The sequence below is a fragment of the Protopterus annectens genome, chromosome 5.part0 (assembly GCF_019279795.1).
Source record: "Protopterus annectens isolate FY-2018-M chromosome 5.part0, PAN1.0, whole genome shotgun sequence".
NCBI lineage: Eukaryota > Metazoa > Chordata > Ceratodontiformes > Protopteridae > Protopterus > Protopterus annectens.
Window position 1 is genome coordinate 932,646,367 of NC_056735.1, and position 25,916 is coordinate 932,672,282.

Consider the following 25,916-nt stretch of genomic DNA (forward strand, 5'->3'; position numbering starts at 1 on the left):
ATATAAATATATATATATTTATCTACACACACACACACACACACACACACACACACACACACACACACACACACACATACACACACACTGTCCCTAGGTCTGGAACCTTATACAAACATGTAGTTGGCCTGTGTCCACAAGACCTGTTGTAAGAAGTATAGCTACCTGCTGTCTGTAACACTGCTGCCCACACACAGGAAGGATGTCTTCCATACAGGAAAGATAAAGGGACAATGTCCACATGATGTAGTTATTTATAGTTGTGGGTTGCTGTGATATTGGCTATTGGATGACCTACACAGCTGCCTGCATGCAATTAGCAAGTGGGGAATAGCAATTAATGCAGAGGCCATCACCTGAACATGAGCCTCATCTGCAAAAGCCATGCTTTAATCTACTCAAACAAGCTTGATCCTAGTAGTGGAGAGGGAGAGAGAGAGAGAGAGAGAGAGACACACACACACACACACACACACACACACACACACACACACACACACACACACACACACACACACACACCAAAAAAAACATAAACAAAACCTCAAATTACAAAACAGGAAGACATCCTGTATACAGAAGAAACCTGAAGATAAATCAGGTAAGTGCAACATGTAAGTATGTAATTGAATGTAGTACTTGGTCTGTAATAATGGGATAGATGATTATGAAAGATGTATGTGTGCCGTCAGTACGTGCTGTAATGATGCCCTGCTGAACAAATGCTATGGACATAGCATCTGGCTCTGTCTGCAGTGAGTCATACCTGTCAACTGTGCAGAACTGCACAGAATGTCAAGATTTAGCCATCATAGTGTTTTCTCTGTTCCTCCAAACATCTATATTACTCTGGCAAATAGCTGAAGGTGGAAGTAATGAAGTCATGACAGACACATGAGTTTCAGACCCCACCACCTTCAGAACAGTCATAGTAACGTGAAATGTATCATGCACAAACTTCATAGGTTTGTAATAGGCATATCAACACTCTGTCCCTATATATCCCCCTTAATGTTAGGCTTTATCCACATGTGATGCTCTAAGAGGTGGATAGGTTGGGTCACAGCTGAGGAGCCTGACACACTGTTGGAAAAGACAGCTCACATATGGCAAAAACTAGAGTGTCTGTCAAACAGCCATGTCTGTGCCACTGCTAGGCCAGTTAATGGGATGTTGCCCATACCAATATGTTACCTGTGAATTTGAGTATTCTACATGTTTGTATTGTAAATCTAGGATACCTATATAGGGCATAAGCGGAGTAAAGCACTGTTGCATATGTGTGTGTTAAACTGCATGTGATATATTTAATTAATAACATTCAACTGTACAGTGTTCTTCTGGACAAAGTTCACAGTTGTGAGAGATATCTGTAGTCACTTACACATATACTTGTGTTATGGCAGCTATACTGATACATTATCAAAATTGACTTCCCTGTTTTGTCACCCAGTGAAGTGGACCAATGACCAGATGTCCTGGTATAACAGGTTGAGATGTATGACTGAGCTGCAAGACTGTAAATACAGTGTGCCATAATGACATAGAACACAAATGTGTACCAGGTATCCCCTGAGCATGTGTATGTATGAAAGGCCCAAAAGTAATAATATGGGTCACAAGCCATCTGGAAAATAAGATGTGAATGTTGCACATGTGTGTAATATCACTGCCACTGCATACAACAAAATAAAATGTATACTGCTACTGATTGTTGCATTGCCATGACACTGATATGGGTACTACAGTAGGCATGCTTATCACGTAGTAATCAGAGAAGTGTACAACTGTGTTATGACCCACTGTCCATGCCTACCATTAACAGCTATATCAACACCCATATACAATGGATATCAAAGTGTACACACCCCTGTTGGAATGCCAGGACTGTGTGCTGTATGCCAATGAGACCACAGGAAGTCATGTCAAAACGTTTCTCACCTCAAATGTGCCCCATAACCTATAAAATTCTATTTAAAAAGAAATAAAGCTGTTTCATGGAAGGTGAGCAACCATTGCCAAGTGAAGATGTGATATGACGTTAGGGTACAAACCAAGACAAATGTATGTTGTAATCATCTCAGCAGGTGTTTACACAACATACCAGTGTAAAGGTATGCACACACATTCATCTGGCTTACTGTGCTGACTATTACTTCCCATATACTGGAGGGACAGGTGCATAACCCAGAGACTGCTCATGCTATGGAATAGACTTCCAGTATATGTCAAGCAGAACACCTCACTGGCCCTCTTCAAGAAAAATTTTGAGGAGTGGATGGGAAATAGAAAATTCACCACAGGGATCACTCCAGTGGCTTTACTAGACAGAGGCACTGGGAACTAAGATCAAGTGGCATGATGCCAGGGTAATCTTATGGGCTAGGCTTGTAAAGGCTCCAGGGCCATTAGTTTAGTACACACCTATGAACCTATATGTTTCCACAGGACAGGTTGTTATATTCCCTATTGAAATGAGCAGGCTATAGGAAACATCACAGGTGGAAATTGTGTTGACATGTGCTTTTGTGGGGCCATGTTCCAATTCCACAAGTACCATGCATTGTAACAGGAGTGTGTACAATTCATATCCACAGTAGCTATATGGAATCAGCAGTACCTTACCTGTACAACCATCCTCCACCAGGAATAGAGTAATCCCCCTTGGTGGACACCACCAAGACACAAAGCACATAATAGGTTGCTATAGTGGCTGTACAGGGACACATATGTGCAGACCACAACTTGGAAGCAAGTGCACCTCTATCTGAGCAAGCATGTAGGTTCACAGGTGACCTCCTGTAAGGCTGACTATGACTAGAAATCAGACATATGCAAACCACCAATGCCAATTGCAACCATGTCTACACATATGTACGCAGTCTCAGAGCCAGTAACACAAGTCAACCTGTACTGGGGATAAAGCACACCTCATACACACATGCCATGGATACAGGCAACCTGCATCAGACAGGATAGGTGGGAACAGTGGCACCGTGTCTACAGCAGTAGCACAGGGGGATATGCACATCACCTACACTCCTGCCCACATCAATGGTGAGCATGGACATAATGCCGACTGACGGCAACAACAGCAAGTCTCCATGGGGCATGAGAACATCACAGTTTGCCTCCTACATGAACACAGGCATGTGCACACTGTCCCATCACATACTACAATCAAACACTCATGTCACCATCCACACACCATCCACATGGAAGATGGCCACTGTCATCCCTCTACACAGAAATGAATGGTGTGTAGTGGATTATGCCATTAACTATCCAACATTGGAGGAACTGGACAGGTCAGGACCAGGGTTGTAATGCAAGATGTACAAACCAGGATAGCTTACAGTGTTATGGTATAATCTGGATTATTTCCAAGTAATACCCGCTGTTGATGTGCACGTGAACAACTGTATGAGGTCCCCTGACCTTTTTTCCTGTTTATGTCTTCCAGGTACAATGTCCCAGGAATGCCTGCCTGCATACACACCCCTGGAAAATGATGATATAATCCAGTTCCTCGTAGTCCATCATGCCATCCTCTTTGGGCACAGGGCCTAGGATCTGCAGGAGAGGACCACCCTATGGGACGAGCTCGTCCACAGGGTAAACGAGGTCAGCCTGCACAACTGCAATTATGAGCAGGTGTGGAATCGCTGCATGAATCTGATCTACCATGCTTGTCAGTATGCCACTGCGGTTAGGAGGGACCAGCTAGCCACATGTGGGGGTCATGCCATCCAGCCCCTATTGAAACATGCTGAAGAGCTCCTCGCCAGCCTTGGCCCGCCCACCAGCCAAACCAGCAAGCTGAAGACAGCATTGTGGAGGTGGGTGCCACCCACACAATGGACGAAGAGCAACTGTTCCTAATCTAAATGACGGCAAATCCCAATACCACATTCCACACCTTTTACAACCTGTAATCTGATCCTAACATGAGCAATGAATGTGTAATATGGAATCCTATGTTAGGACAACAAATATGGGGAATACATAACTTAACAAACACTGGAAGCATATGTGTGCACACACTCCAAATAACATATTGTGGAAGCAGCTTGTGAGGTACTGACAGCATTAACTCTTCTTGAGTGTACACCTTCCATCAAGTACAGGGCCTCAATGTCACACCAGGTAATGGTCTGCTGTCCAAAAAGTATGTTCATGACATTTGCCCACTCACCTGCAACGGAGGCAGCCGTGGCTTGCACACATCTTACAAACCATGAAATGGATCCCATATCCAAAAGGTAGCACTCAGGAGAGGGAAAAGTAGCCTTACCTCACCATTGCATATACCGTGGCAAACAGTGCAGACAGTCATGTATGTGTGTATGAAGTATGGGACAACATTAATGTAGAAAATAAACAGATGCCCATCCAAAACAGATGACAACACACGTTGCAAACTGGTCATGGAGGCTGCCCAGAAACGTGCAGCAGCACTGAGAGACTTGCAGGAATGTCTAGCAAGTACTGCCTGTGCAGTACCTGTGTCAACAATTGCCTGGAATCTGCATAAGTGTGGCCTATGGGTTAGGGTAATCAGATGGAAGAGTTGTTCCACAGGAAACATCATCCAGGGCTCTCTCTACAGGTAGCATATGCATAACATCAAGTCTCCCAAAGGCATGTGTTGCAATGTGTAATGGTGGTGACCAAGGCTGAAACCTACAGACAGTATTCATAAAGATACATGTGGTGCACAAGCAACACCTCACTCTACCTCTGGGCCACCATCCCCATTTTTACCTTGCTGGTGCCAGTGTACACCTTTAGGTTTGCTGTTCATTAGCATGAACTAGGCTGGTAGACATGGCGTTTGGAATTTGGAACACTGCAAAATAACATGCATGTGTGGCTCATAGTTGTCAAGCATCTACAATAAGGCTGAGGATGGGGAGGTGTGTCATCCTGAAACACAACAATGAACTGAAGCATACAACCAAAGCTCGCTAAGAATGGCTATATCTGAACACAGTCAAGGTCATGAATTTTGCCAGACATAACCCTGACTCCACAGCAATAGTGAAGGCACTGTGTGACCTCCAAGGGATGTGTACATGAGCTGACCTTGTAATCTGGCAGAGTTGGGGGACATTTGTAGGGTGCAGTGACCAAATAATGGCAAGTGAAGATGGGCCATGCTAGTATACCCCTTCCAAGAATAGTGACTGCTGTAATTCACTTAACAGGTGCTGCAACAAACCACTGTGTTAAGGATGTGCACACTTATGCAACCCACATATTGTATGCATCTCATTCAGCATCTGCAAAACTAACACATTTGTTTGATACTGCATTGGATTGCACAGGTCATATGTCACATATCAGGTGTGTGTAATGTTAACATATGCAGTACTGTGGCCCCATTGCATATCATGGAAGAGAATGGCATGTCAACAAGGGTGTGTACACTCCTCATATCCACATTAAGCTTTGAAGGTTGTCAGTGTAATCAGATTTTATTGCTCATACATGCACTGCTGATGATGAGATCTGCAAATCAGAGGTTGGGCACTAACTACTGACATCAGTCCTCATATCATCCCAGGTATGTGTCAGACAAACACATAGGGGCTGTGAGCAACAGAGCAAACATAACTGCCACACGCATATACACATTCAGCAATGGTGTGTACTCATGAGGTATAGTGCACAGTACATGCCAGTGTGCTGTACAGGGGCCAGCAATACTGTGTATATGGGTGCAGTGTGTTTCAGGATAAGGGGCATCACCTACTAACACAACTCATGCATCACAGAGATGTATAATGTTGGTAACAAGGACTGAGTATGGCTACAGTGCATGCTGTTGAGTCTCATATGTCATGCATGTTGACTGTTGGGTAATGAGAGGTCTGTGTAATATATTTTTACCACCTCACCTGTAAGTGTGTGTGTGTGTGTGTGTGTGTGTGTGTGTGTGTGTGTGTGTGTGTGAGTGTGTGTAGAGGTAAACCATAATGTACAGGTCTTAAATTACATTTTTTCTTTGCCCCCCACAGATGGCGAGGTAGGTCAGCGTCCCTCCTGCAGGCAAACTGATGTTAGTGTCCGTACAGACTCTGGCAATGATGATAGGCATGGTGAGGCACAGGCAGGGTTGTCAGGGGCTGAATCTGTGCCATCGGTTGACATCCCACTTTTATCCAGCCCATCCTCGCACACAATCTCAATGCCCATACATACACCATCAGCAGTGGCCATAGATGAGGGACATTTGGTGGGTGGTGGCATGGGACAGGACAGTGTGGGGACTATGGCAAGTGTGTCTGTACACAACAGCCATATCCAGATGACCAGCAAGGTACCACACAGGAAGATGTACAGGGTTGATCTTAGGAGGGCTGCTGGCCATCATGCCCCTGGCAAAAGTGCCACAGCAGGTGTCACCAAATGTATGTTTCAGGCCGTCATGGAGGCACATGTATGTATGGAACATTACACAAGACAGAGTTTGAGGCTCTGGAGGGCTACTCATTCTGCTGTACTTGACATCTGTGATTTTGCAGGTGCCCACCATTATTTTGCAGGGGTCCTGGATAGACAATTGAGTGAGATGGTGGGAATCCTCGACAGTGTGGTGTCTGTGGTAGAGCATGTGGTGGGAGTAGGGCTGTGCCACGTGGATGTAGGTCAGCAGCACCAAAAGGTGGAGGTCTACGTGGACGTGAAACAACTCACGGCCGCTCCCGTAGTGGCAGTACCAGCACTGCAGGGGGGTGCTGTCCACACTACAATGCAGCAGGCCATGTGCACATGGTCCTGGATGGTCCCAACAGGGACACAGATCCAGTGGACAATTGTCATCATCAGGGGAAAGTACCATATCTGGGCCTCTGCCTGGTAGTGCCCATGAAACCCCTGGCAGGTTCAGTTCTCATGTCTGTGGCTGGAGACAGTGAACTGTACACCCTGCCATGTACGGTCTGCAGCTGTCCAACAAACCCCTGTATAGGGCAGCCACATGGTAAACATGTGGGCATACATGCACACACAATTCACCAACACAGCTATGGAACCTCCATACCTACACATACCACATCTGCACAGCCCATTTAATAAAGAACCCCCTAACCCACACACATGATGTCAACCAAATGGCTCAGCCTAGGCCAATGGCAAACCCGCAACACATTCTATGCATATGATGATACCTATGCCACATCCCTGTCATCCATACCATCAATGCAGGGACATGTTAATATGGTCCTGATGCACAAGCTGAATGTCCTAAGGTTTAGCAATGTAATGCTGTTTAATGTGTTTTCAGCTGGAATGATTAATGCTTTCATGTCAGGGTGTGTAGCTGTCCAGTCATGATGCATTATAGCTGTTATTAACACTGACTAATTGTGGTCTCCATAATGTATTTTGTTTGTGCTCTAGGTGTCTATGTGTCAGCAGGATGTTGGTCTGCTGTTCTGTCCTACAAGGGGGTATAGGACTGTGGTGACACATTGACTGTGTCATATCCCTGGTACAGATGAACACAGGTAACAGGTCTGTATAACAGTTACTGCATGTACCACATGGCTGATAGGTCTGAGGGGTTCATAGGTTCATAGGTTCATAGGTTATACTAGGCTATCTACCCTAGGGCATTTATAAGCCTAGCTAGAGTGTGTTTGGCTTTCGCCACCCCTTGGAATGAGTATACTGTGCCCATTTTAAGGTTTAGTTTACTGTACCTCTGTCTAGCAGTGACACAGAAGTGACCCCCAGGGTAAACCTACGATCTCCCATCCACTCGTCAATATTTCTCTTGAAGAGAGTCAGTGAGGTGCTCTGCCTAACATGGACTGGGATTTTATTCCAGAGTGAAGGGAGCCTCTAGGTTATGAATCTGTCCCTCCAGCATGTCCTATTTATTTCTGTGCTGAGGTTCAAATCTCTGGTGGATTTGGATTTTCTGAGGTGGAGCATGTCCATTAATTCTGGGTTGAACGTGGCCTTGTACGTCAGGCATAGATCGCCTCTGAGTAGGCGGTATGCTACTGAGTAAAGCTGGAGTTTCTTTAGCCGGGCAGCATATGGCATATGTTTGAGTCCCTTGATCCTCTTGGTGAGGTACTTTTGGGGTCTTTCCAGTTGCTGCAGGTGTCGGGTAAGATACATCCCAAATGGGGCATTGTACTCAATTATGGGCCTGATGAGGGAAGAGTAATGGGGCACAATGTCCTCTCCCGATCTAGATGTGAATCCCTTCATGATAAGGTGGGCAATATAGAAGGTCTTTCTAACCACTTTGGCAATGTGAGTGTCAAACGAGAGGTTACTGTCAACTTGGGTCCCTAGGTCCCTAATTACTTCTTCCATACTTAATGGATTACCACCTATGTGGTAATTTGTGGGCACTTTGTTTTTCCCAAAGGTTATGACTATACACTTTTTGGTGTTTAGTTTAAGGCCATGGCTCTGGCACCAGTTTTCCATTTCTATGAGACCCTTTTGAAGAATGTTTGTGTCCACTGGAGAATCAATTATGGTGCCCAGTTTGCAGTCATCTGCGAACTTGGTCAGCCACAATCCTCCCATGTTAGCCTGTACCTCAGAAAACTAAATACCGAACAAGAGAGGTCCCAGGACCGAGCCCTGTGGGATGCCACTTGTGACTGGTTTAGAGTCTGACATGGCTCCAGCAATTCTGACCTTGTGGGTTCTGTCCTTGAGCCAGTTTGCAACCCATCTTATGACATAAGGGTTTATATTTAAGCTGGAGAGCTTGTCTATGATGCCCGAGTGGGGTATTGTGTCGAAGGCTTTTGCAAGGTCAAGGTAGGCTGTGTGAACTACCTTACCCTCATCAATGGCCTTGGTGACTGTTTCAAAGAAGTTGACCAGGTTCAAGAGGCAGAATCTGCCCTTAACAAAGCCGAATTGGGTAGGATCCAATGTCTGTAGGTCCCCACTGTCTTTGTTTATGAGTTCCATAATGATCCACTCCATAGCTTTGCAGACCAGGCTCATCAAGCTTATGGGGTGGTAGTTTCCAGGGTCCGTAGAAGCACCTCCTTTGTGGAGTGGGACCACTGTTGCTGTACGCCAATCTTTGGGTACATATCCTGTAGTAAGGCTGAGATTAAACAGCAGCCTTATGTGTGGGTTTAGCTCTTCTTGGAGTTCATGTAGCATGCAACCCAGGACACCGTCTGGTCCCATTGATGCTGTGTTTTTAGCTTTGGAGAGGGTGGCTCTCACCTGGGCATCTGAGATGTCAGGGAGGCAACACTCTGCTGGGATAGATATTTGTCCTTTTGGGGGAGGAGGGAGAAATTTGCACTGAACCTGTCTGCTAGTATGTTGGCAATGTCTGTGGGTTCAGTGTATTTTTTGTCATTTTGGAGTAACTCTGAGCACATCTGGGAGTTTCCATCCAGGTTTCTAACATAACTAAAGAAAGCCTTGTGATTATCTTTAGTGTCTTGTGCAATTTTTCTCTCAAAGTTGGCCTTGGGTGATTTTATGAGTGTTCGTAGTTTTTTGCTAGTACTGATCAGAGATGCCTTCCCTTTTAGGGATTTTGCTCTATCATGTAGTAGCTTCCTTCTTCTGTTGTATAGCTTATTAATGGCTGGGGTCCACCAGACAGGACACCTGCCTTTGGGAGAATGGGTCTTGGTTTTATTTGGGATTGCATGATCCATGCATTCCTGTAGGTGTCCATAGAATGCGTTTATAAAGGATTCAGCAGAGTGGGCTGTGGTTTCCACTGGCCCGGGGGCCTTGAAGGATTCCACTTCGATCTTAAGAAGTGTGAAGTCAGCTTTTGAGAAGTTCTTCACTGTGGTCTTCTGTGCTGGGGGTGGGGGCGGGATGTGGATTTCCAGGGAGATTAATTTATGCTCCGATCTTACCAATGAGGGGTATACTTCTGGTATGGAACATTGTGTCCCCATGTTTGTGATGATCAGGTCTAATATGTTTTCCCCTCTTGTGAGAGAGGTGACTAGTTGTTCCATAGCATTTGAGTTTATGAATTCTAGGAACCTTTGGGCTAGGGTGTTGGGGCTTGAGTAATGCTCCCAGTCTATGTTTGGGTAGCTGAAGTCCCCCAATATGATGGTGTTTGGAGAGACCTTCATATTCTCCAGTGTCTTTAGGAAGGCCGAGTGGGGTTCCAGTGTTGGATAGGGTGGTCTGTAGCATGCTACAAACTGGAGGGCAGTTTTGCCCACTGTTAGTTGCACATGGATGGTCTCCGATGCTTCGTGCATTGCCACTAACCTGGAGGTGTGGGTATCCTTGATGAATATGGATACTCCCCCTCCTTTTGTGGTTCGGTCCAAGTTCTGGGGCCAAAAAGCATGATATGAGGTATAACCCGGTAGTGCTGGGGTGCTCTCGGGAGCCTTGAACCAGGTTTCTGTCACTGCACAGACATCGATGTTCTCCATACTGAGGAGGGCTTCGAGAGCGTGCATCTTGAGGTTTAGACTTCTGGCGTTGAGCAGCATTACCCTTAGTTTCTTTCTACTTGTATTTTTTAGGGAGGTGGGTTTGTTTTTTGAGCCTTGCCTAAAAAAGGCACTATGGGGGTGGCAAGAGCCTTTGCCAATATCTGAAAGCCCAGGGATGACAGGTGCAAGCCGTCCCTTGCGAAGCAGCATGGCTTGTCGAGCATGTCATCCCAAGCAGACAGACATTGGATCCCCTTAGAATGACACCAATACTTAAGCCAATTGTTAAAATTGATCATTTTGTCTTTGTACTGTGGCATCATTCTTGGTGAGGGTAAGATGCTGCTTAAGGTCAGGGTCATACCAGCCTGGGCTACATAATCAGAGAGCTCCTCTATGTCTCTTTTCATGTAGTCCAGGGAGGTACATCTCAAGTCATTCACACCAGCATGGACAATGACTGAGTCATATTTGTACCTGCTTTGGAGTGACCTGTGTGCTTGTGTTATGTAGCGGATTCTAGCACCTGACAGGCAGCTTACTGTGACCTTTTCCTTGTTCAGCCTATTGAGCGGGACGTCAGTGTGTCTGACTATAGAGTCACCTATTACAAGTGTATCAGGTATGTTGTTTAGCCTTAAGGGCTGTGACTGTTTGGCACACTGACTTTGTGAACTATGTGTTCATAGGTTCATAGGTTCATAGGTTCATACTAGGCTATCTGCCCAAGGGCATTTATAAGCCTAGCCCATAGTTATGTGGCTTTCGCCACCCCTTTAGTTTGAATAAAAACTATGCCTATCATTTTTCTGTGCCTCTGTCAAGCAGTGACACTGAAGTAATCCCTGGGGTATATCTGCGATCTCCCATCCATTGGTCAAGATTCCTCTTGAACAAGGCCAGCGAGGTGCTCTGCCTCACATGTACCGGGATTTTGTTCCACAGCATAGGGAGTCTCTGGGTGATGAATCTGTCCCTCCAGCACGTTCTATTTATAACCATGTCAAGGTTTAAGTCTCCGCCTTGTGGTTCTGAGGGATCTAGATTTTTTGAGTTGAAGCATATTCATCAAATCTGGGTTTGACATGGCCTTATATGTCAGGCACAGGTCACCTCTGAGCAAGCGGTATGAGACTGAATAGAGCTGGAGTTCTTTCAGTCGGGCAGCATAAGACATATTTTTGAGACCCTTTATCCTTTTGGTGAGGAACTTTTGGGGCCTTTCAAGCTGCAGCAGGTGCCTGGTCAGATACATTCCGAACAGGGCATTGTACTCAATCATAGGTCTAATGAGTGATGAGTACAGGGAGACGATGACCTCCCTTGATCTAGATGTGAATCCCTTCATGATCAGGTGGGCGATATAGAAGGTTTTCCTAACTACTTTAGCAACATGAGTGTCAAACGAAAGGCTACTGTCAACTTGGGTCCCCAGATCCCTGATGACTTTTTCTGTGCTCAGTGGATTGCCACCTATATGGTAGCTAGGGTAACCTTGTTTTTCCCAAGGGTATGACTATGCATTTTTGGCGTTTAACTTCAGGCCATGGCTCTGGCACCAGTTATCCATTTCTGTGAGGCCCTTCTGGAGGATATCTGTGTCAGATGTGTTTTCGACTATGGCGCCCAGTTTGCAGTCATCTGCAAACTTTGTCAGCCATAACCCTCCTGTGTTTGCTTGTACTTCAGAAAAGTAGATGCCGAACAAGAGTGGACCCAGGACTGAGCCCTGTGGGACACCACTTGTGACAGGCTTTGAGTCTGACATGGCTCCAGCAACTCTGACCCTGTGGGTTCTGTCACTTAGCCAGTTTGCAACCCATCTTGTGATGTATGGGTTTACATTCAAGCTGATGAGTTTTCGATGATACCTGAGTGGGGTATTGTGTCGAAGGCCTTTGCCAGGTCGAGGTAGGCTGTATGGACTGCTTTTCCTCATCAATGGCCTTGGTGACTGTCTCGAAAAAGTCAACCAAGTTTAAGAGGCAGGATCTGCCTTTGACAAAGCCAAACTGGGTTGGATCCAAAGTCTGCAAGTTCCTATGTCTTTATTTATGAGTTCCATTATGATCCTCTCCATGGCTTTGCAGATAAGGCTTGTCAAGCTAATGGGCGGTAATTTCCAGGGTCTGTGGAGGCACCGCCTTATGAAGTGGGACCACAGTCGCCGGCCACTCCTTGGGTACGTATCCTGAGGTGAGGCTAAGATTAAACAGCTGTCCTAACTGTGGGTTTAATTCCTCGTTGAGTTCATGAAGCACACAGCCGGGGACACCATCGTCCCATGGATGCTGTGTTTTTGCTTTAGTGAGGGCAGTTCTCACCTGGGCATTGGAGATGTTTGGGGGCTACAATCCTCTGGAATAGATATCTCTCCTTTGGGGGAGGGGAGAAGTTTGCACTGAACCTGTCAGCCAGTATGTTAGCAATGTGTGTAGGTTCAGTAATTTTCACATCATTTTGAAGTAATTCTGAGCATATCTGGGAGTTTCCTCCTAGGTTTCTAACATAGCTAAAGAAGGCCTTATGATTGTCTTTAGAGTCCTTGGCGAGTTTTCTCTCAAGATTTGCCTTGGATGATTTTATGAGAGCTCTTAGTTTTGTACTTATAATGATCAAAGGTGTCTTACCTTTCAAGGATTTTGCTCTATCTTGTAGTAGCTTCCTCCTTTGTTGTAGAGCTTGTTTATGGCTGGGGTCCACCAGACTGGATGCTTGCCTTTGGTACAGAGAGTCTTAGTTTTGTTTGGGATTGCCTGATCCATGCAGTCCTGTAGGTGCTAGTAGAAGGCATTTGTAAGTGATTCAGCGGTTTGAGTAATGTTTACCACTGGCTCAGGGGCCTTAAAGGAGACCACACTAGTTTTTAGAAGTGTGAAATCGGCTTTTGAGAAGTTTTTCACTGTGGTCTTTTTGTTTCAGGTGGGCGGATGAGGACCTCCAGCGAGATTAGTTTATGATCTGATCTCACCAGTGAGGGGTATACTTCCGGTGTTGAACATTTTGATCCCATGTTCGTGATGATGAGATCAAGTATGTTTTCTTCTCTTGTGGGATGGTGACTAGTTGTTCCATGGCATTTGAGTTTATGAACTCCAGGAATCTTTGGGTTAGAGTGTTCGGGCTTGAGTAGTGTTCCCAGTCTATATTAGGGTAGTTGAAGTCACCTAGTATGATGGTGTTTGGAGATACATTTATCCTCCAATGTTTTCAGGAAGGCCATGTGAGGTTCCTGAGTTCGAGAGGGTGGCCTGTAACATGCTACAAATTGCAGAGCAGTCTTGCCTATGGTTAATTGCACCTGGATGGTCTCCGATGCATCGTGCGTTGCCACCAACCTTGAGGTGTGGGTGTCCTTTATGAATATGGACACCCCTCCTTCTTGGTGTTGTCCGGATTTTGGGGCCGAACATGATATGAGGTGAAACCTGTTAGTGCTGGGGTGCTCTCAGGAGCCTTGAACCAGGTTTCTGTCACAGCACAGACATCGATGTTCTCCATATTGAGAAGGGCCTCGAGTGCGTGCATCTTGAGAGTGAGACTTCTGGCATTGAGCAGCATTACCCTTAGTTTTTTTCCTTTTTGGTGTTCTAGGGTGGTAGGTTTAGAATTTGAGCCTTGCCTTGCATGTGTTTTGTTTTGAGGTAGTGGTTGTTTGGATGTCTGCTTTGGAGGTCTCTGTTGCTTTGGCAGATTTTTATTAAGAGAGTCCGAGTATATTTTTGTGTGTTTATGTGTTTGGTTTGCAGTTGTAGCAGGTCTATGTGAGACTGGATTTGTGGTGTGTGTGGTTACCTTCTCCTCCTGACTGGTTATGCCAGTACTGAGTCGAGAGAGCTCAGCCTCCAGTTTGGCTATATGGTTGCATCTCTCACATATATTTGTATTTGTTGGGAGGAGAGGGTTGTCTGTGTACATGAGGCAGTTGTAACATTGCTTCAAGATTCCCAGATTCACCAGCTGAACTGGAGAGGAAGTCAGCAACTGTCCCTTCAACATGCCAGAATAGTATAAGGAACTGCTATGTAACTGAATCAGAAAGGACCTATAGGGGATAGGGTACTCAAGGGGATTTTAGGAGGATGTAGTGCTTTTTTAGTTAAAAAGTGCTTAACTTATACAAAATGCTTATAGGAACAAGTGCGGGGTGTATACGAATGAGTGCATGGTGGCTGATGTCAGCAGCTCTTCTACAGTGGACAATTGTAAGTGTACTTGGTGGCACACACCAAATGTCTGTGAATAACACACACACACACACACACACACACACACACACACACACACACACACACACACACACAGACACACACACAGGCTTTGGTGTTGATGTAATACACAGAGAATACTGTTCACATGGATGCACTTCATTTTGCAGTGAACTCATTTTGGCATATGTAATTAACACCAGACTAAATTGCCAAAACATCACATCAGGAAATATTCAGTTTGCCAGTTTAATGTTATTGACAATGGTACTGGCAGGGTATATGTCCTCTTCTCCAATGTAGTGCAATCCTGGAGTTGGTAAACATAGGTGTGCTGGTGTGGGTGGCACAGCCCCCCGCTTTGGAGGGTGTGGGGTTGCATAGAACCACACATAGTGTGATTACCAACTACTTAACCTGTTAACATAAACTGTACAGTATAAAAGCATGCTAAGCGGGGGGATACCCACAACAATAACCCCAATGTGGGTGGCTGTGGCCACATCAATCACACACATGTATATATACCAACTCCTGTATCGCTGTACAGCTGTACAGTGGGGAAGAGGGCATTTACACATCCACTACTAGTTTTGCTTGAATGTATTTCCACAAGATGATTGCTTTGAAATGTTACCCTTAGCCAGTTAGTTCTCAGACAAATGATCTCCTAGGACATATATTTTGTGCAAACAGAAATAGATCCCTTCACATACACACATACTTACTTGGCAACACTGAGAGTAGAACCCCTACCTAGGTACTTATTGCTACTAATGTGTTTGGCTTTAATTGCACACACCACAGAGTTTTTAGGGTGAGGTGTGTCCCGAGTTTCCTGTTAAGTGAAGAACATCACCAGGCCTTGTACAGTATGGCAATGGGGGATGCACTGGGTGTTAATGAACAATAAATATTATGACATACTGTCATATACACATTGACAAACACATACAGTCATAGACACATTTGACAGACTTGTGTTTAGCAGTGCAATTTGACAGACTTGTGTTTAGCAATGCTAACTACCTTGTCAGTGAGTCCATTCTGTTACAGATATTTTGCACACATCACATGCATCATTGGGCTGGATAGTGTAATCAGTTACCTGTATGGTTGATGGTGACAGTGGTCCTCATACAGTAGGCCTTGGGACATGTACTAGAGGGTACCATGGTGTAAAGACAGTATCCCTAGCACCCACACCCCACATTGGATATTGTACTCACTGAAACCCATGATAATGCTCTGACATACTCACAATCACACATTGACCAAGACTGCAATACAACCCCTTGTCTATCTAATCAGTGCTACTACAGGGATATGCATTTATTGCACATGCCACAGGGATAGTAGGGTGAGGGATTGTCATGGCTCTCCTAATGTCAGCAACATCACTATCCCTTATAATGTATGGCAAGGTTTATTGTATTTGGAGAATGTGGCCTCAGAATGCTGTCTCGTACAAATATGCACACTCACACACATACACAAACTTGCCAGGACTCAGAGGGTAACTTACATCTATCTGCCCATTTGTAGAACAGTGTTATGCTGGTACTGCAAACTCCAGGTTGCCTATAGGGTGAAAAGTGTAACAAGCTACATTTAACATCAATTACAGCAGCAGCCATTTCTAGGTATGGCAATGGGGGGTGTAGTGGGTGAGAAGGCCCTCAGAGTATTGTCAACTACAAGTTTACAAACACACAGACACTGTTATTCTCAGTAATGCAAACTGACACATTTGTCAGCACTGGGGTCCATAGGTGCAGGTGTCCCTAGGTGTGTACCAGGCTAATGTCCATGGAGAAATGAGAAGAGTAGGGCATGTGGGTACACTGGTATCATGCTACCTGACATTTGTCAGCAGGCCATCTATCAACCAATGGCACTTGAGTGATCCCCAGGGTGACAGTTAAATTCAACATCCAATCATCTGGTTTTCTCTTGCAGAGGGCCAGTGAGGTGCTCCAATTAACATGTATGCAACATATATTACATAACATGGCCAGTGTTTGGGTTAGAGACCTGTACCCAAGCATGTTCTGTTGACTGTGGTAGTCTGACTAACGTATCCATGGTATGTGGTGCATACAGGGCGGGGTTTCCTAGCTGTGGCATTCATAACACAGCTGGTCAGACATGTCAGTGTCAGTCAATCATAGATTGTCTGTAAGCAGCCAAGATGGATACCTGACATGGGGACATCTGTACAGAGGACAGACAGAAATTAGCTAGGCAACAGGTTATGCATTATGATGAATGTTTTGACAGACAGAAGTCTGACACTGATAGGTATGCCATTACTACATGAAAGGAGCCCTCAATGGCATGTCCAAAATGGGTCTATATTATAAGATTGACCATTGAAAACATCGAACACCATATGGTCGACACCATATGGTCGATGTCTTCAAACATCAAACTTATAAAAACAACAAAAAAGAAAAAAGTACCCTAACGGGTTTAAGCAGGGGGGCAAGCCTCCCCTGCACCCTCCATGCCCCCCACTACTTAAATATACCAACTCAGAGACCACACTACATTGCATTAAACAGAAATCTCCCCTTACGGAGATTTCCATTTACACGTTCGATGTTGTGCACGTTCACTATTCTTGTGTCGACAATATCAGCTTCGATATTGTCGACTTTTGAGAATATAATATAGACCCATCCGAAACACATAGTAGTCTACAGTTAATATCCACATATCAGATCAATATCCAATAGGAGATATTTAATAACATACAGCTCACACACCAAGAACATGATAGTCAGTAATCAGAGTCCAGCTTTGCATGCAGGGGTGTATGGTTCCGGTACTACAATCTGCAATCTACTCTTACTTGGAAAAGCACTGTTAAAAGTAGTAGCATAATGATACGATACATGCAAGTGTGACTGCATATAACCTGGGATACTGCCTATGTATGAAACACATACAAAGAGAAAAGATTGTTTAACTAGCCATGTATACTCAGGTGTCCCATACAGTATACTCACACCTCTTGCTACTGTAATGAAAGCACATAGAAGCCTGTTATGTACATGGAATTAAATACACTTATTAAAGCTGTCATTACCCTGCTATTTTATCAGAATGGAATGTAATCACTGGTTACCAGGGCTGAGCAATGCTTAGCAGATATATGCATTGCTTAAATGTAAATGCTAAGCACATTTATGCACTGGTAAGTGAAGCCTACACAGTGTAAGAGCCTATTTGTTTAACCATACGTTAGCACCCCTTACCATCACCCAAACCCATGCAAACCCACTTAAAGCTGCTCAATACTGCCTTAACAGCTCTGTGCCCAACAGTCCTTGTTCTGCCTAGCAACAAAATAAACAGCCCTTGCAGGTCTTGAACCCAGGACCCTGTATACTATAGTTACAGCAGTTAACTACTAAGCCATCTGAGCTGTGAGAATGGCTGTTGTTTCTTCAAATATATCATTCAGTAGACATACTGAATAGTAGTGAACAACTGCTTTGACTACTACAATTGTTAGTACCTGTAAGTGAAAATAGTGTTGAATCAGCCATGTTTTTATATCTAAATATACACATATCAGATAAATATGGTGGGATACATCTGGGAAGGTATATACAACACTCATGTTTACACATAAGGATATGGATATATATATATATATATATATATATATATATATATATATATATATATATATATATATATATATATATATATATATATATGTATGTATGTATATATAACATATGCCCATAGCATGTAGTGGAGTCAAACCTCAGCACCATAAGTCACAACGTCTTAGTGCAAGGGAATGTAATGTAAGTATTGCAAGTATAAATGTAGAATGTTGCTACAGTAATAGGGGTTGTGTCAATAGACATGCTGTGTAGGAAGTCACTTCTGATACTGACATGTATGCCATCAGTTACTGACAGACATCATAAAATCATCATAATGAAGTACCACACAAATCACAGTAATGATCCTGTGGAATGCAGCAGAAATATGACCAATAAATGTAGAGAGTCTGAAACAATCTGGTCAGTCCAGAGGTATACACAGAACTCCTTTGTGCAAAATATGTGGACCAAGCTTGACAAAGGGGATATTTATAGCCATGAAAATGGGGATATCACACAAATACTGGAATAGATAAGCTCACACAGTTGATGCATTCACACCCTCCATTTGTCTTAACACATATTAACCAGAGGAGCAGAGGTCCCAAGCCCACATACTCCCCACTAGTTAGTGCCATACATCTTCATAACATCCCACTGCTTTTTCAGAAATACACAACACATATGGTGGCCAGGCAACAGTACATCTGACAAATATCTGGACATCTGGACAGGGTTGGGAGGGTGGCCTAATGGTTAAGGTGTTTGCCTTACAAACACAAGGTGCAGGGTTTGAGTCTCACAACGGATAATTGGCTAAGCTTAAAATGGCTCGCAAGGGCAGTTAGCTTAGTAAGAATCTATGAATCTATAACATCACACTATGTAAATATATTGAGATGCTAGGCATGTCACAAAGCACTGTGTAAACTACAGGCAGATTGCCACAACACTAAGTTTCCTATGGGAGAATACATATGTACTTGCAAATATAGCAGGCACTATAGGCATGCAACTGCACAGAGTAATAGACACCAGTGTGAAAGTGCATACCCACAACCAATCTCAACACAGTCACTGTCACATTATGATAAGCCTAATTAATAGTACAGTATATGGACTGTGTGAACAAAACCATCCTCATATTTGCCACTCACACACTAACCCTTTATATATTGGCCAAATTCACAGTGTAGTCTAATGCCTGACTGTGGTATGGGACATGTCTCAGTCTGGCTCTACAAACATATACGCTGATAGAGTACCAGAAACTGGAGCAGCATGCAGCCTCAGATCAAACAGGACCAAGAACACTGACATCTACCACAGTCTGAACACAGGCCAAGTGACATATTCACAGTACACTGCTACACAATACTGACACTCTGTCAACAATCACCATAAGTACACAGAACTCACTACTGTACAGACTACAACAGAATGTCCAGGCTTTGTCCTCAAATATAAAGCCTACTATACATAACATGTCAAGCAGTCTGATATATCACTGGCTTATTATCAGGAATGATGTCAGTAAATAATGATATACTGTACAGATGCACCTCTTACTTCATAACATATGGACAAAGGGTGACAGACTTGGGGGACAGAGGCACAAACACAGGGCCAATATTAACATATTGCTGTGATAAACTCAGATAATTCCTGGTGTAACAGGGTTTGTTGTGACATATATCTTCTGAAGGATATGAAGTCAGTAAAACACATGGATAGCACCATATACTGACTGCAATCATCAGAGTATGCTACTGCATTTCTAAAAATAGGAAATGTGTGAGTAACACACCACATCTAAGACTCAAAACTCTGGGCAGTCTGCAAATAGCCCTACAGGTGAGAGTTTCCTCAACCACATAACACTGTCATGCCAGACTTTAAATCATGTAGAACAGCCATATCCACACAAACCCTGTTAAACCAACATTACTTCAAATGTAGAACAGCAATATTTACATTCTGTCCACATGTCTAGAACATCCCCCTCCTGTTTGTTGGCTTGTCTCCACAGTATATGTTGTAAGAGGTATTTCCAACTACCCTCTGTGACGCTGTTTCTCAGACACCCACATGAAGTCCCCTTCACAGTGAAGGAAAAGGGCCAACACCCACATGAAGTGCTTAGTTATAGGAGTGTGTTTCCATGCAATTGGCTATAGGAAAGATACCACAGCTGTTCCACATGCAATTAGCAAGTGGGGGACTCCAATTCATGTACAGGCCATCAGCTGATCATGAGCATTACCTACTAAAGTCACGCTGCTGCCTGTGCAAAACAGATGTACTTTTCCACATCCACCAGAGAGGGGGGGAGAGAGAGAGACAGAAAGACAGAGAGAGAGAGAGAGAGACAGAGAAAGTTAGAAAGGAAGGGAGTAAGAGCCAAGCGTGTTTGTGTATGATCCGTGGGTGGAGAGTGGTATCTGGGTATTATAATGGTTGCCTATATTATTTACTAATCCATACGGTCACATAGTATTTGCACATAGCTGTACACATTTATGGCTGTGGATTGTCTAAAACAACCTCTACAGTGTTTGAAAACTGTTGGCCTTGTAATGTGGGCATTGGGACATATAGGTTCTCAATATAATGATGTAGCAAAACCCACACTGGAATGGATCCTGGTCATTACCCAATCACCCCAACACCCACACAGGATACTGATGACACACACTTACCAGTACTGAGTTTTAAACCCCTACCCGATTATGTATTGCTACTACAGTGTTACACATTTATTGCACACACCAGGGAGCTTACATGTTGGAGAGCTGTCCAAAGATTTCTTTGAAGGTGAGTGACATGAGCAGCAGTGCTAAAGGAGGGGTAAGGGAAGTGTAGTAAGTGTGAATGTCCACAAAATCAAGTGTCAACAAAGACACACACACACTTTCTCACAGAAACACACACATTATCACAGTTGGCAGGATTAGGATTAGAATTCCTAACCAACTAGTTTGCTACACTACACTATTATGCAGTTATCGGAAGTGCCACAGAGCTTATAGGGCTGAAACATGGCCGAAGGGTTATTTCAAGGTTACTGACATCAGCAGGCATGCTAAAGTAGGGCAGTGGGAGGTGTAGTGAGTGTGAATGGCTTGAAAATCATTCATCTCCACACACACACACACACACACACACACACACACACACACACACACACACACACTTGCCAGTACTGAGATCCATAGGTTCATTGCTTCACATGTGTGTAGTAGGTGAATGGGCTTGAAGGCTGTACAAGGTTAGGCGAATGGAATACCTTGGCATGAGGCCACATGACAATAGTCCCCAGTGTGGCTCAAGGGTGTAGTCCCTGGAGTGGTCCTCAGGAGTGGGTATTATATTCAACATCAACTCATCTGGGTTACTATTGTGGGTGGCCAGTGATGTGCACTGCTTTCCATGTATGTGATCTATATTCCATAACATAGACAGTGTCTGGGTTGTGCACATGTCCCACACGCATGTTCTTTGACATGTAGAAGTGTACTTGAGGTCTCTGGGGCATGTTGTGTGGACAGATCATTATCTTCTGATGTAGCATTCCTGACCTCATTTCGTGAGACTTGGCTATGTAACTGAGGTCGTGTTTGCACCTACATTGACAGCATGATACGGGTATTGAGTGGAGTTAGTGGCATCTGTCCATACAGGGCATGTGTATAAGGCATGGTATTCCCTTTGTGGGTTACGTTTGCAGACTCTACAGTTGTTGCAGGCGTCCAGTAGAGAACATAGCAAAAGGGTCACTGTACACATTTATTTGCCTACTGAGGGGATGGAACAGGGTGCCATGTCCTTTTATTTGCTGGATAACACACAGTCAGGAGATGTAACACATCAAAGTACTTTCTGATGTCAGTGGCACTGTTGTGGTCAACAAGCATGTAATCCACTGCAATGACACTGTGGTTACTATCTGTGAGGCAATATGCATGGAACTACCAAAATAGTGGTTGTTGCCTAGCCAAGTGTGTTTGTGTATGAGATGTGGGTGGAGAGTGTTCTCTGAGTAATATAAGGGTTGCCTATAGTGTTCACCAATCCATAATGTCACATGTAGGGCTATGGATTGTCTACACCAATCTCTCTAGTGTTTGTCATCTGCTGTCCTTGTAAGGTGGACATTGTGACATATACTAGGTCCTCAACATAATCATTTAGCAAAACTCACCCCACAATGGATCCTGTTATTACATAGTTACAGCAACTTTCACACAGGATACTGATGACAGACACACACACACAAACACACACACGCACACACACACACTTGCCAGTAGTGATATTCAAGCCCCTACCTAGCTATGTATTGCTACTATAGTGTACCGGGTGTAAATGGGATCAAAACCTTTGAGGTACAGACATACATATGTACACACACAAACACTTGCCACAGATGAGATTTAAACCCATGCCTATGCAGTTACTGCTACTACATTGTTCCACATTTATGGCACACGCCATGGAGCTTACATGTTGGAGAGCTCTGCCAAGGTATCTTTAAAGGTGACTAACATCAGCAGCAGTGCTAAAGAAGGGGTAAGGGGAGAGTAGTAAGTGTCAATGTCTATAAAATCAAGTATCATGAACAACACACACACACACACACACACACACACACACACACACACACACACACATACACACACACTCAGTTTTACAGTTCCCATGTCTGGGATTAGAACTCTGACATAACTAGCATGCTACACTATAATATTAAGCAGTTATCACAAGCGACACAGAGCTCATATGTTGGAGAGTTTTCCACAGGTATATTTGAAGGTAACTAACATCAGCAGCAGTGCTAATGGAGGGGTAAGGGGAGAGTAGTAAGTGTCAGTGTCCATAAAATCAGGTATCATCAAAGAAACTCACACACTCTCTCACACAAACACATACAGTTTCACAGTTGCCATGTCTGGGATTAGAACTCCAACCTAAATAGTATGCTCTACTGTAGCACTACACAACTATCGCAAGTGCCACGGAGCTTATGGGGCTGGCACTTGTCCAGAGAGTTATTTCAACATGACTGACATCAGCAGGCATGCTAAAGTAGGGCAATGGGTGGTGTAGTGACTGTGAATGGCCTCAAAATCATTCATCTCCACACACAGAGTTTCACAGTTGCCATAGTTGGGATTAGAACTCCTACCTAACTAGCTTTCAATGGTACAGTATTACACACAGATCACAAGCACCATACAGCTTACAGGGATAAGATTTGGCCAGAGGGTTATTTCAAGGTGACTGACAATGGGCAATGGGAAGTGCAGTGTGTGTGAACGTGCCATAAAGCATTCCTCTGGAAACACACACACACACACACACACACACACACACACACACACACACACACACACACACACTCAGTCACACACAACTTTGCTGATTTGTACTATCGTGTTACACAGTTATCACAAGCACCACAGACACTATAAGGCTGAGTGCTACCAAAAGCAATGTCTACAGTTATTGACATCAGCACATCATGTGATATTGGCCAATTGGGTGTGTGGTAGGTAGGACAGGCCTCATGATGGAAATCTCTCTGTCACTGTGTGTCTCTCTCTTCCCCACATCTCTGTGTATGTATGTTTGATGGTTTACTATCAAAATTTCGAACCGTACTTCGTCGACTGTACTATTGTCGAACACAGAAGTTCGAAAACAGTAATATTGATGTCAAAAAAACAATCTAGGAACGGGTTTTAACATGGGTCGAGGTAGGTGTTCAGTATTATTCCAAACTACAAACATCTCCCCTACCTCGACCCATGTTAAAACCCATTCCTAGATTGTTTTTTTTACATCAATATTACCGTTTTTGAACTTCTGTGTTCGACGATAGTACAGTCGACGGAGTACGGTTCAAAATTTTGATAATAAACCATGTTTGACATATTATAGTGTGTTGTCCTTGGATATGTATGAGTATTCCCATCCAATGTGTGTGTGCAAAGCATGAATGGTGTACAATGTGGTGTGTGTGCACAGACATCTGCGACTGACAGATATGTATTAGTCCACTGTGTTGTCAGACATGGGCTTCATTTCTCTAAGTGTAGGAGCATGCTCAGTATGACCTTCTGTATTGAGTGTGTGAATCCATTCCAGGTAAGTCTTTACTCCAGTCTAGGGTTTGGTGCTAGCAATCTGTTTCTGCAGGATATCTGTAGATAGGTTGACAATATGGAGTCACAATGGGTGACAGATAGTGGAATACTGTAACTATTGTGCCTGTGCTGCTTGTGTTACATGGTTGGTGTTAGCAGAGATATTCAGACATATGCACTGTTTTACACTGTGATGTATTATGTCATTAACTACTGACAGATATACTTATTTGCTCACAGTTATTTCCTGGGAAATACAAGATGAATGAAACTGTGTCCAGTATTGTGGCCTGCAGCCTACATATTCTTGCACACTCATGGCATTTTGGAGGGGTAGCTGGAGATACTTGCTGATGGGTCTGTGTAAATGTTCCAGCACCTTTGTACTGTGGTGGCTAAGGATCCCCTTCTTGTACATATATAGACATAACAGAATGGCCATATCCTGCTGTGGCCATACCTCTCAGCTGTACAGATTTGTCCAGGTTACCGAGAGGCAGGGCTCATATATCTGGTCAGTTCCCCTTCACATTGTGATTTACGAGCAGGTTTGTAGCCACCCGTTACTGGGTTTGTAGGCAGTGGTAGTATGGGCACACATCAGAGTTTCAGACTTCACACACTCCATGACGTCCATGCTTCTACACCCCCCCACTCTGTTATTCTGTCCTCTTCCTAACACTATGCGAGCGATATCTGAGAGTATCCCTATAGTTGTCCCTTCATCCCAGTGGTATTTAGGGGTTGGTCCACAGTTCATGCAGTAGGACATGGTGGGCATGCTACTGGGATTTGTCAACATGGCCTTGCATTTGTGTTCTTTTGACTGTGTTATGCTGTTAGTTGGGACCCCATGAGATAACATACATTGACACTATAGGTGAGGCACAGGCCTTTGACAGAGAATTGTAGGCCATTTAGTAGTGATGCAGGCCATCTGTAGCAGGCCAGTGAAATTCTGTCAGTCCTACATTCCCAGGTTGCGAGCCACTGGATTCCCCTGGGGTGACAGGGTAAGTGTGGGAGGTGTTAATGTAAATAGTTCCGGTCCATATTAATACATTGGTCTGGATGCTGGCAGGGTGCTGCTTACAGCTGGGGATACAACTGCATGGGACACCTCTTCAGCATGCTGCATTCTGTGGGTATTCCCCTACAGAAGTAGGGACTTATAATGTACTCATTCCCAACAGCAAGGATATGACCTGTGATAAACCTGTGGCTGATAGTGGGGTGAGCTGAATGCATGTGTGATATGGAAGCTTCTTGCAGCTGACTCACAGATATACCTGTGGCATTCCCCTTATGCTGCTTTGTGCGGGGACATAGGTAGTCTCTCATTACTTCATAACTGTGCCTTTTGTGATCTGCCACTGATTGGCCAGACTACATCAATATTCCATACTACACAGACAACTAATGTGCTGCTAACCTGTATGTACAATTCCAAAGGTGTGTGCAGTTGACGGTTACATTTTATGTACTCTGTCTAGGGTACTTCCACCTGTGTACTGTGTGTATGTC